Below are 10,685 nucleotides of genomic sequence, written 5' to 3' on the forward strand. Positions count from 1 at the left end.
AGAATGCTGAAAGTACCATGGACTGCTAAAAGAACTAACAGATCTTTCCTGGAGGAAGTGCACCTGAAATGCTCCTTGGAAGCAAGAATGGCCATACTTTGTCTCACCTATTTTGGTCATGTTGTCAGAAGGGACCATTCACTGGAGAAGGATGTCATGCTTGGTAGGATGGAGGGTTGGCGAAAGAAGGGGAGGCCTTCAATGAGATGGATTGACATGGTGGTTGCAATGATGGGCTCAAGTATAGCAGCGATCATGGAGCTGGCACAGGATCAGGAAGTGTTTTGTTCTGTTGTGCAAGAAGTCACTAGGAGTCGGAAATGAGTCGATGGCACCTAACAACAACAACAAACTTTGCCCCTGGAATATTTTTCTTTGTGCCAATTAGTTTTTAACAGATTCTACTTTCAATTTGTACTCTTTCTTGAAACTCTTTAAATGTAGCCTTTTCCAGAATAGATCTTCAACATAGGTCATGAGAACTCCTCAAAATACTGGGCTTATGAGAATACAGAAAAGCATGAAGAGTGGAAAAAAAAAATTAGAAAACCAATTTCCACAAGCATTTGCTTAACCCCTACTCTGTGCAATGGCCAGTGCTTTGGTAATGCTAGGAAGTATCTTTCAAACTGAGAGTTCTGCAGCATAGCTCTGCACCCAACGTTGATGATACATATCATGATACCAGTAGTAATTATGACTATCAATTGTTATATAATAATTTAAAAAAAGAAAAAATAACTACTGCTATCAAGTTGATTCTGACTCATAGCAAGCCTGTAGGTCAGAATTGTCCCATAGGATTTCCAAAGCTGTAAATCTTTATGGAAGCAGACTACCTCATCTTTCTCCTGTGGAGAAACTGCCAAACTTTTAGTTAGCTGAATGCTTTAACCACTGCACCACCGGAGTTTCTTATTGTAGAATAATATAGTATAAAAATTCATATTGTATAAAATCACAAAAAAAAAAAAGGTGATCCCACAGAGAATTAAGACATATAAAGTGACAAAACAATGCCTGACACATAGTAAACACTGAATAAGTGTTAACAGTTTTAATAAAAATAACAACCACAAGTGTATCTAAGCATAGTGTTAGAATGTTTTACAGTTTGATCTACTTGTTGTTAGGAAGGGAAGAAAAAAAAAAAAAGCTCAATTATATTCTTAGTAAAACAATATGATTGAGAACTGGGGTTTAGCACACGTCTGTAATGGCACAAGCCAAAACTCTGCTTTAAAACACAGAAACCAGAAAAGAAGTAGTAGTTAGCTAAATGTGGAAGAACTAAATCAGGACAGAATATCCTTCCAGCCTTGCAAGGAAAAGAAAAAAAAAACATATAATAATGATAGTTGCACCCTGTATTTCTTTAGTATATTTTTTAATACTTTTTAATTTTCATTCTGACTATAGAGCCAGATAGATAAAAACAAGACCTGTTCATGCAGAATTTGTGACATAGCTGTCACAATCACAAATTGATGAATAATTAGACAATAGGGCTTGGATCTGGAGTTTGTTTTTTTAAAATAAAGACTTCAGAACAGGGCTAATTTATAGATCTGTGATATTTTGATGATGGTAATGTTGTTACCAGTCCTTTGGGTAGAGCCTCTGACCTCTGTACTGCACTTCCAAATAGACATTATATAAGTGTAAAAAATTGAAAGAGAAGGAAGAATAAAAAATGGATCTTATTTCAAGAAAAACAAACATTTAAACCATTAATAACTAGAGTTTCAAATCATTTGTCCCAATTTAGGTGGCATTTCTATTCAATTATCAATGACAGTGAGTGATGCTAATATTATATATTGACCATTAAATGGTCTCTTTTACTGGTCTATGTTATTAAAGAAAGATGAGCTATTGTGCACTGTCAAAAGAAGGTACTTAGTTGGAAAGCTATCCACCTGCATTTATTACTCATGAACGTTTCTGGTGCCCAGTGCTCAGGTTCTCACCAACTATAAAGATGATAAAACCAAAACCAAATTCACTGCTGACAAGTCAATTCTGACTCATTGTGCCCCTGTAGGACAGAGTGGAACTGCTCCATAGTTTCCACTGCCATCTTTACAGAAGCAGAATGACACATCTTTCTTCCTCAGGGTCTGGTGGATTCAAACCACTGACCTTTCAGTTAGCAGCTGAGTGCTTTAACTGCTGCAGCAGCATAGCTTCTGATGAAGATGATAGCTTTTGTAAAGTCACCAACTTTTTCTTTTTTCTTTTGCAATTGACTTAAGCAAGCTTAAACTGTAGTTCTTCAAAACATATGATGCAAATAAAATTTAAAAACAAGCATCAATTTGCATGAAATATTTATAAGAAATTTAACAACATATTAATATATATCCAGAAAATACAGTTTCCATAGCTTAGATGAATAATAACACAATTGTATATATACTTTCTTTTTTATTATGATTTGGGTACAAATTTACAAAGCAGATTTATTTTACTCTCAATAGTTAACATATGTTTGATTTCATGGCCCAATAACAATCCCCAGCCACAAAATACTCTCCTCCCCTCTCCTCCCTGTGACTCCCCTTCTGTGTGCCCTTTTTATCCATGCATTCCTGTTCTGCCCCTCTGCTATCTCATGGCTGATTGATTTAAGGAGTGCATCTCCCTAGGGTAGATGGGTATATCTCCCTGGGGTAGGTGTTCTGCATGTAGGTCTTTCTGCTGTTGGGCTGAGAGCCTATCCACAGAAGTGAGTCCATTTCTAGGCCCAAAGGATAACACCATCCTCTATCTGACTAGTAAATCTGGTCATTTTTTCACCAACATTTTCTTGAATACTTATTTCCTGATACTGAGAAGATTTGGAGATTTATAAGCAAAAAATAATGCTAACATTGAGAGATTTTAATTAGTTCTATCCCAGAGTAGCATAAATGTTTGATATAATATTTAGAATGTTAGGAATATATTATTTACTTCAAACCTCCTGTCAAATGGTACACTGATGAACAGTTAATCATCTCTATTATAAAGTTTTATCAAGTGCACTCTGATTGATTAAAGAATATTTCAGAGTTTTAAGGTAGCATTTAATATTCAAAATATTTATATACTTTGTATTCATTAATATTATATTGTTTAATAATTATCTACTATATTTCAGGCAATTTGTTTTCATATTAAATCAAAGAATTATATTTGTAATTACTATAAAATTGGGTAAATCATGGAAATTTATTTGTATTTTAGGCTATAATCCTATAAAATAAAAGCAACTCTACTGGGAGAAATATTTTCAACTCAGAATTCATGTCTACCTAGAACTTCAGAATGTTATTTGAAAATAGGGTCTTTGCAAATGTAATTAGTTAAGTTAAGGTGAGATGACACTGGATTAAAGGCCATATATCAATGACCCTATGTACAACAGAACAAAAACACTACCTGGTTCTGTGCCATCTTCACAATCCTTGCTGTGTTTAAGCCCATTGTTGTAGCCACTGTGTCAATCCATCTTGTTGAGGACCTTCAGCTCTTTCACTGACCCTCTACCTTACCAAGCATGATATCCTTCTCCAGGGAATGGTCCTTTCTCACAATATGACCAAAGTTGGTGAGATGAAGTCTGTTCATTCTCACTTCTAAAGGTGCACTTCTTCCAGGACAGATTTGTTTGTTCTTCTGGCACGCCATAGTATTTTCAGTATTCTTCACCAATACCACAATTCAAAGATATCAACTCTTCTTCAGTCTTCCTTATTCATTGTCCAGCTTTCACATGCATATGAGCCTACAGAAAATACCATGGCTTGGGTTAGGTGCACCTTAGTCTTCAAAAATCATCTTTGCTCCTTAACACTTTAAAGAGATCTTCTACAGCAGATTTTCCCAGTGTATTATGACATCTGATTTCTTGACTACTGCTTCCATGGGTGTTGATTTTGGATCCAAGTAAAATGAAATCCCTGACAACTTCAATCCTTTCCTCCATTTATCATGATGTTGCTTATTGGTTCAATTGTGAGTTGTTGTTGTTGTTGTTATGTTGAGATGTAATCGATAATGAAGTCTGTAGTCTTTGATCTTCATCAGTAAGTGCCTCAAGTCATCTTCCCTTTCAGCAAGCAAGGTTGTGTCATCTACATATCACCACTTGTTAATGAGTCTTCTTCCAATCCTGATGTCAGTTTCTTCTTCATATAGTCCACCTTCTTGGATTATTTGCTAAGCATACAGATTGAGTAAGTATGGTGAAAGGATACAACCCTGACACATTCCCTTCCTGATTTTAAACCATGCAGTATCCTATTGTTTTATTTGAATGGCAGCCTCTTGAGCTATGGACAGGTTCCTTATGAGCACAGTTAAGTGTTCAAGAGTTCCCATTCTTTGCAATGTTAGCCATAATTTGTTATGTTTCACATAGTGAAATGCCTTTGCATAGTCAATAGAACACAGGTAAACATTTTTCTGGTATTCTTTGCTTTCAGCCAAGATCTGTCTGACATAAGTAATGATATCCCTCATTCCGTATCCTCTTCTGAATCAAGCTTGAATTTCTGAAAATTCCCTGTCAATATACCACTGCAACCATTTTTTTTTTTTTCAATTTTATTTTGATTTGAATGAACATTTACAGGCAAATTTATTTTCCATTCAGCAATTTATACGAATTTTGTTTCATGACATTGATGCACTGTAACAGCTCTCTTCCCACCTGCCTCTCTGTAGTGACCTCTTCCCTCTGTCCTTTCCTGTGCATTCCTGCCCTCTGAGCTATCTCCATGCACAAATACTGCCCTTCTGTTCTTCCATGATTGATCAGTTTAAGGAGTGTATCTGCCTGGTGTAAATGTTCACCCTATATGCCTGTCAATTGTTTGGCTGGAAGCCATGTGAGTGAGTTCAATTCCAGGCCTGAAGGGTAAATAGGGACCATAGTCTTGGGAGTTTCACCAGGCTCAATCAGACCAGTGAACGTGGTCTTTTTTATGATTTTGAGTTTTTTTCCACATTGTTCTCTCACTCTATCCAGAATCTCCTGAATAGATCCCTTTCTGAGTGGTTGACAGTAGTAGCTGGGCACCAACTAGTTCTTCTGGTTTCATGGTCATATAGGCTGAGGTTCATGTGGTCCACTAGTTGCTGTAACCATTTTTAAATTATTTTCAGCAAAATTTTACTTATGTGTGATATTAATGACATTGTTTTATAATTTCCACATTCTGTGGATCACCTTTCTTTGGAATGGATGCAAACATGGATCTCTTCCAGTTGGTTGGCCAGGTAGCTGTCTTCCAAATTTCTTGGCATAAATAAGTAAGCAACTCCAGAGTTACATCCTTTTGTTGAAACATCTCAGTGAGTATTCCCTCCATTCCTGGAACCTTGTTTTTCACCAATTTTTTCAGTGCACCTTGGATGTCTTCCTTTAATACCATTGCATCTTGACCATATGCTTCCTCCTGAAACAGTTGAACATCAACCAGTTCTTTTTGGCACACTGACTGTATATTCCCTTAATGTTCTTTTGACACTTTCTGCATCATTCAATGTTTTTCCCATAGAATTCTTCAATATTGCCACTCAAGACTTGAATTTTTCTTTCAGCTTGAGAAATGCTGAGTTTTCTAATTTCAGTTCTTTGCACATTAAATTATAATACTTTGCTTTGTCTTTTTGAGCCACCCTTTAAAATCTTCTGTTCAGTTCTTTTATCTGATGATTTCTTCCACTAGCTTTAACTACTCTCTATTCAGGAGCATATTTCAGAGTCTTTTCCAACATCCATTTTGGTCTTTTTTTTCCTTTCCCATCTTTTTAATGACATTTTGCTTTCTTCATGGATGATCTTTTTTTTTTTTTTTAGAAAATTTTTTAAAATCTTTATTCACTCAACAAAAAAAAAAAATACAGGACAATCCAATTAAAAGTCAATATGCTTGAAGGTTTAGGACTATAGTATCTGAGGATATGTAGGTCAACTGACATAAAGACAATGTTCTACATCATACTTTGGTGAGTAGAGATTGGGGTCTTAAAAGCTTATAAGCAGCCATCTAAGTTACATAAACAGACATAAAAAACATAAACAGATACATAAAATACATAAATAGACATCTAACCAAAGAGCACATTCAGCAGCCAACAGATACATTGAAAAGATGGTTGTGATCATTAGCTATTAGAAAGATGCAAATCAGGATCACAATGAGATAATCATTTCACCCCAGCAATAACAGCAATGGAAAAAAAAAAAAACATGTTGACAAGAGTGTGTGGAGACTAGAACCCTCACACACTGCTGGTAGGACTGCAAAATGGTACAACCATTGTTGAAAACAGTATGGTGCTTCCTTAAAAAGTTCAAAATAGGGATACCAAATTATCCAGTAATCACACTACTAAGAGTATATCTATGAGAAATAAGAGCCATGACATAATAGATATATGCACACCCATTTCATAACAACATTATTCACAATAGCAAAAAGATGGAAACAACCGACATGCCCATCAATGGATGGACAGATAAACAAGGCTATGGTACATATGCACAATGGAATACTACACAATGTTAAAGAATAAGGATGAATCCCTGAAACTTCTCGCAATATGGATGAACCTGGAAGACATTATGCTGAGTGAGATAAGTTAATAATAAATAGACAAATACTTTATAGGACCACTATTTTAAAAAGTCAAGAAATGGTCTATACACAAAAAGAAACATTCTTTGATGGGAAGGGAGGACTCTTATTATAATCCTGCAATAATACTAATTACAAGCAATAATTTACAAATGGATACATAGGTAGATATGTAAGCTGAACAGTATGGGATGGCATATGAAAGTACACCTACAAGAATATATAGGTTTGGCAGAGGATATTTCCATATACATATTTATATGTATATGTATTTTTCCATATACGTAGTTATATGAGGTATATAGTAGAGCATACAGGGGACAAAGTTATAAAAACGTCTTAGCCATAACCAAACACCTTGAGGGACTGAGTCACTGAGCTTTAGGGCTTAGGACTATAGTATCTGGGGATATCTAGATCAACTGGGATAAAGACAATGTTCTACATTCTCCTTTGATGAATAGAGACTGGAATCTTAAAAGCTTGCAAGCAGCCATGTAAGATACAACTTTTGTTTTCTTCCCATCTGAAGCAAAGAACAGTGAAGAAAATCAAAGACTCAAGGAAACAATTAGTCCAAAGGACTAATGGACCACATGAATCACAGCCTCCAGTAGCCTGGGACCAGAAAAACTAGATGGTGGCTGGCTACCACTACCAACTGCTCTGAATGGGACCAAAATAGATGGTCCCAGACAGAGTGGGAGAAAAATGTAGAACAAAATTCAAAAATAAAAAAAAGATCATTCTTAATGGTCTGATAGAGACTGGTGGAACCCCTGAGACTATGGTTCTTAACCAACCTTCATACCTGAAACTGAACCCACTCTCAGAGATCACCTTTCAGCCAAATAGACAAGCCTATAAAATGAACAGTAACACACATGAGGCACATGCCCCTCAGAACAATCAACCACATGAGACATAAAGGACAGCATTTTCCCCAAAACAAAGTTTTGAAGGCAAGAAGTGGCAGGAAAAATGGTGAATGCAAACAGCGAACCCAGAGAGAAAGTGAGAAGGGTGCTGTTACATTGAGGGGATTGCATCTAATGTCACAAAACAAAATGTGTATAAATTGTTGAATGGGAAACTAATTGGTTATGTAACCTTTTACCCAAAACACACTTTAAAAAAAAAAAAAAAAACTTTATTCAATTCTAATGTAATTACTCTGAGAAAAGAAAAAAAAACAAAAGGCAAACATATCCTAAATTAAAAAGCATCATGTGCAAAACCCATATCATTACTAATAAAAATAAGTTTAAAATAAAATGTCAAGACTGATTTTACAAACAGTCAAGATTGATTTTATAAGAGCAATGGCATACATACATCAAAAACCTTACCCATTCTCTCTTTTGTTTATTATCAAATGATTGATGTATATAAAAATTACTTCATCTTAAGAAAAGACGTCAATTGGATGACTAAAACATTCTCACTGAAGATTAATCAGATTTTATAAGGCATGATTAATTTTAAGAAATCTGAGATTTACAAAGTGAAAGTATTACAATTCCCTCAGGTAAATATAGTCAAAACTAAGCAAGCAAACAAAGGATAAAGCTAGTGACATGTCAGTGGGGACATGTTTTCTTGTTCCTGTAATCTGTGGCATCCTCTTCTAATATCAAAGTAAAATTGTACACTGTACAAATGATTATATGATAGAGAAATGTGGGGGAGTCCTTCTGCATCAGTTTACACTTTAGGTCAATAATATATACAATGTGTGGAATGAAATGAGATCCCTTTCATGTCAGCTCTGTGATCGTGAGCATATTCCCATAATTATCCAGAAGAATGGAATTGATCTCTGCACTAGTTTTTTCACCCTTTTTTTTCCCCAATAAGCTCCAAAAGACAATCTTGGATCAACTCAACACACCAAACTGAACACCCTCTGATTTCTACCTCTTGCATATCCCTGTATGACAGCATTTCTCCTTTAAGAAGCTTCTTCAGTAGTTCATTAGAGTATCTCAGGGCCCCAAGATGGAAAAGAACCTGAGGTAATCTATAGTCAGCCAACAAGGTGATACTGGAGATGTCTTTAAAGCAGCCATTTCCTTTTCCTTCTAACACACTCCATGTATCTGCCACAAGGATCGGGGCCTGTTAATAAAAAGAAATCCTTTTCCCCTCAAACTGAATTATATCTCTGTAAGAAGGAGAACTTTCAGCTACTAGGTGCATTAACTTTTGTGCACTTTTTTTCTTACTTTTTTGGACACAATTAAGAAACAAGGCTTCAAAGTTCTCAAACAGAATTTCCCTGATTTCACTGAGAATCTGATGCCTCTCCTCTATCAAAGGCATGGTGGCATCTGTGTCAGAAAGGAATACATGCTGAACCTGCTCCAGGGTCACTGTGAAATAGTAGGAGGCACTGGTTATTGGTATGCCTTCCTTGAGGGCTCGGTTGACTGTGGCGCACAGAGACCAGTATCCACATTGTACGTCTTTCCCTTTGTATCCCACCAGACACTTGTGCTCATCATGCTCTGTCCTGAAGTAGAAATTAAGCATGTCCATTAGAAATACCGAGGTGACCGCAGGCTCATTGGCCACTGTGGGGTTCAGCTCAGGAAGCATCTTCCACCCTCCCACACGCAGCTCTGGCCCTGAGGTCTTCACTATCAGCAGCTCTGCCACACGCTGCACACCTGCCCTGTCAATGAACACATCCTGACTGTTTTCTTCAATGAATTTTGCAGAATCTCTGTGGGTTAGGAGCCTGTCCATCCTGGCCTTCCCCTACAGGACTGGGAAAACTCTTCTGCCAGTGTGGAGTCACAAGCCCTCTCTAGGCAGGGCAAAGTTCAGGGTTTAAGGGTGCTTTATCCTTCCTACCTGCATGTATGATGTTCTTGATGCTATCCCATCAACTGGTCTTCAGTCATTGGTGTTCAGCGCATCACATCTGTTCTGATGGTCTCTAAATTCAGATGGGATATAATCAAGGTCATATTTTGGCTCTCATGGACTTGTTTTAATTTTCTTCAGCTTCAACTTGAACTTGCATATGAATAGTTGATGGTCTGTTACATAGTCAGGCCCTGGACTTGTTTTGACTAATGATATTGAGCTTCTCCATCACCTCTTCCCACAGAAGTAGTTGATTTGATTCCTGTGTATTCCATTTGGTGAGGTCCACATGTATAGCTGCCATTTATGTTGTTGAAAAATATATATATGTGACATAGCTACGAGCCAAGAATTACCGGCAACCACCAGAAGCTAGGAGAAGACATGGAACAGATTCTTCTGCAGAGCCTCCAGAGGGAGCCAACCCTGCTGACACCTCATTTAAGATTTCTACCCTGCTGAATTATAAGAGAAAAAACGTCTGGTTATTTTTTAGTCAGCAAAATTGTATTTGGTTATGGCACCAAGGAAACTAATACAGCAGTCTATCAGCTTTAAAATAGAATTCAGTTTTCTACAACCATGTATATCCATTGTTTTTCTTTTTTAGATAGCAATATTTAAAAGAATGCTTTTGTAGTTTAGATTTTAAACTTCAACTTAAAATTCAAATACACATTGCTTCCTTTATAATTATGCAAAATTCTTTAATCTAGCATTCAAAACTCTTCATTAACAGGTCTCATATTTTCTATTGAGCAATTTTATTTCTCATTTATCCCCAACACAAATTCTCTATGTCAACTGTTGGGTTTTCATAGATTTCCTAAAAGTATAGCATGCTCATGTGTTCTTCTAAACATAAGTTTATTTAGCTCTTTACCTTAAATATTCCCAGTTCTCTTTGCTAACTCAAGTTCCTAGCCAAGAGCCTTTCACTAAGAAGTATGTCCTTGGCTGAAGGCCATATTTTAAAAGATTGCTTAATAAGCTGAAATGAATCAAGAGCATTTTAGGTAGTGAGAAGAATAGAGAAATGTGAGAGAGGGATTGGAAAGTATTAAGTTTAAAGATTATGAGATGCTGATAACCTTATTCAAATATTTGGAAAATTGTTACATAGAAGAGAGACTATTTGTTTTTTGCTCTAGTTTTTAGATTCTTTGTTGTTGTTGTTGTTGTTGT

General features: G+C 36.2%; 1 protein-coding gene and 1 pseudogene across 1 annotated transcript in view; one reads left to right on the forward strand and one right to left on the reverse strand.

Annotated features, from left to right (window-relative positions):
* Positions 1 to 10,685, forward strand: part of MCTP1 (multiple C2 and transmembrane domain containing 1) — an 894,856-nt gene that overhangs the window by 477,549 nt on the left and 406,622 nt on the right. The gene's annotated exons all lie outside the window — the stretch shown is intronic.
* Positions 8,346 to 9,377, reverse strand: LOC103198391 (annotated as a pseudogene).

This window comes from Orycteropus afer, unplaced genomic scaffold (assembly GCF_000298275.1).
Source record: "Orycteropus afer afer isolate SDZICR_OR568_19922 unplaced genomic scaffold, OryAfe1.0 scaffold00093, whole genome shotgun sequence".
Lineage (NCBI taxonomy): Eukaryota > Metazoa > Chordata > Mammalia > Tubulidentata > Orycteropodidae > Orycteropus > Orycteropus afer.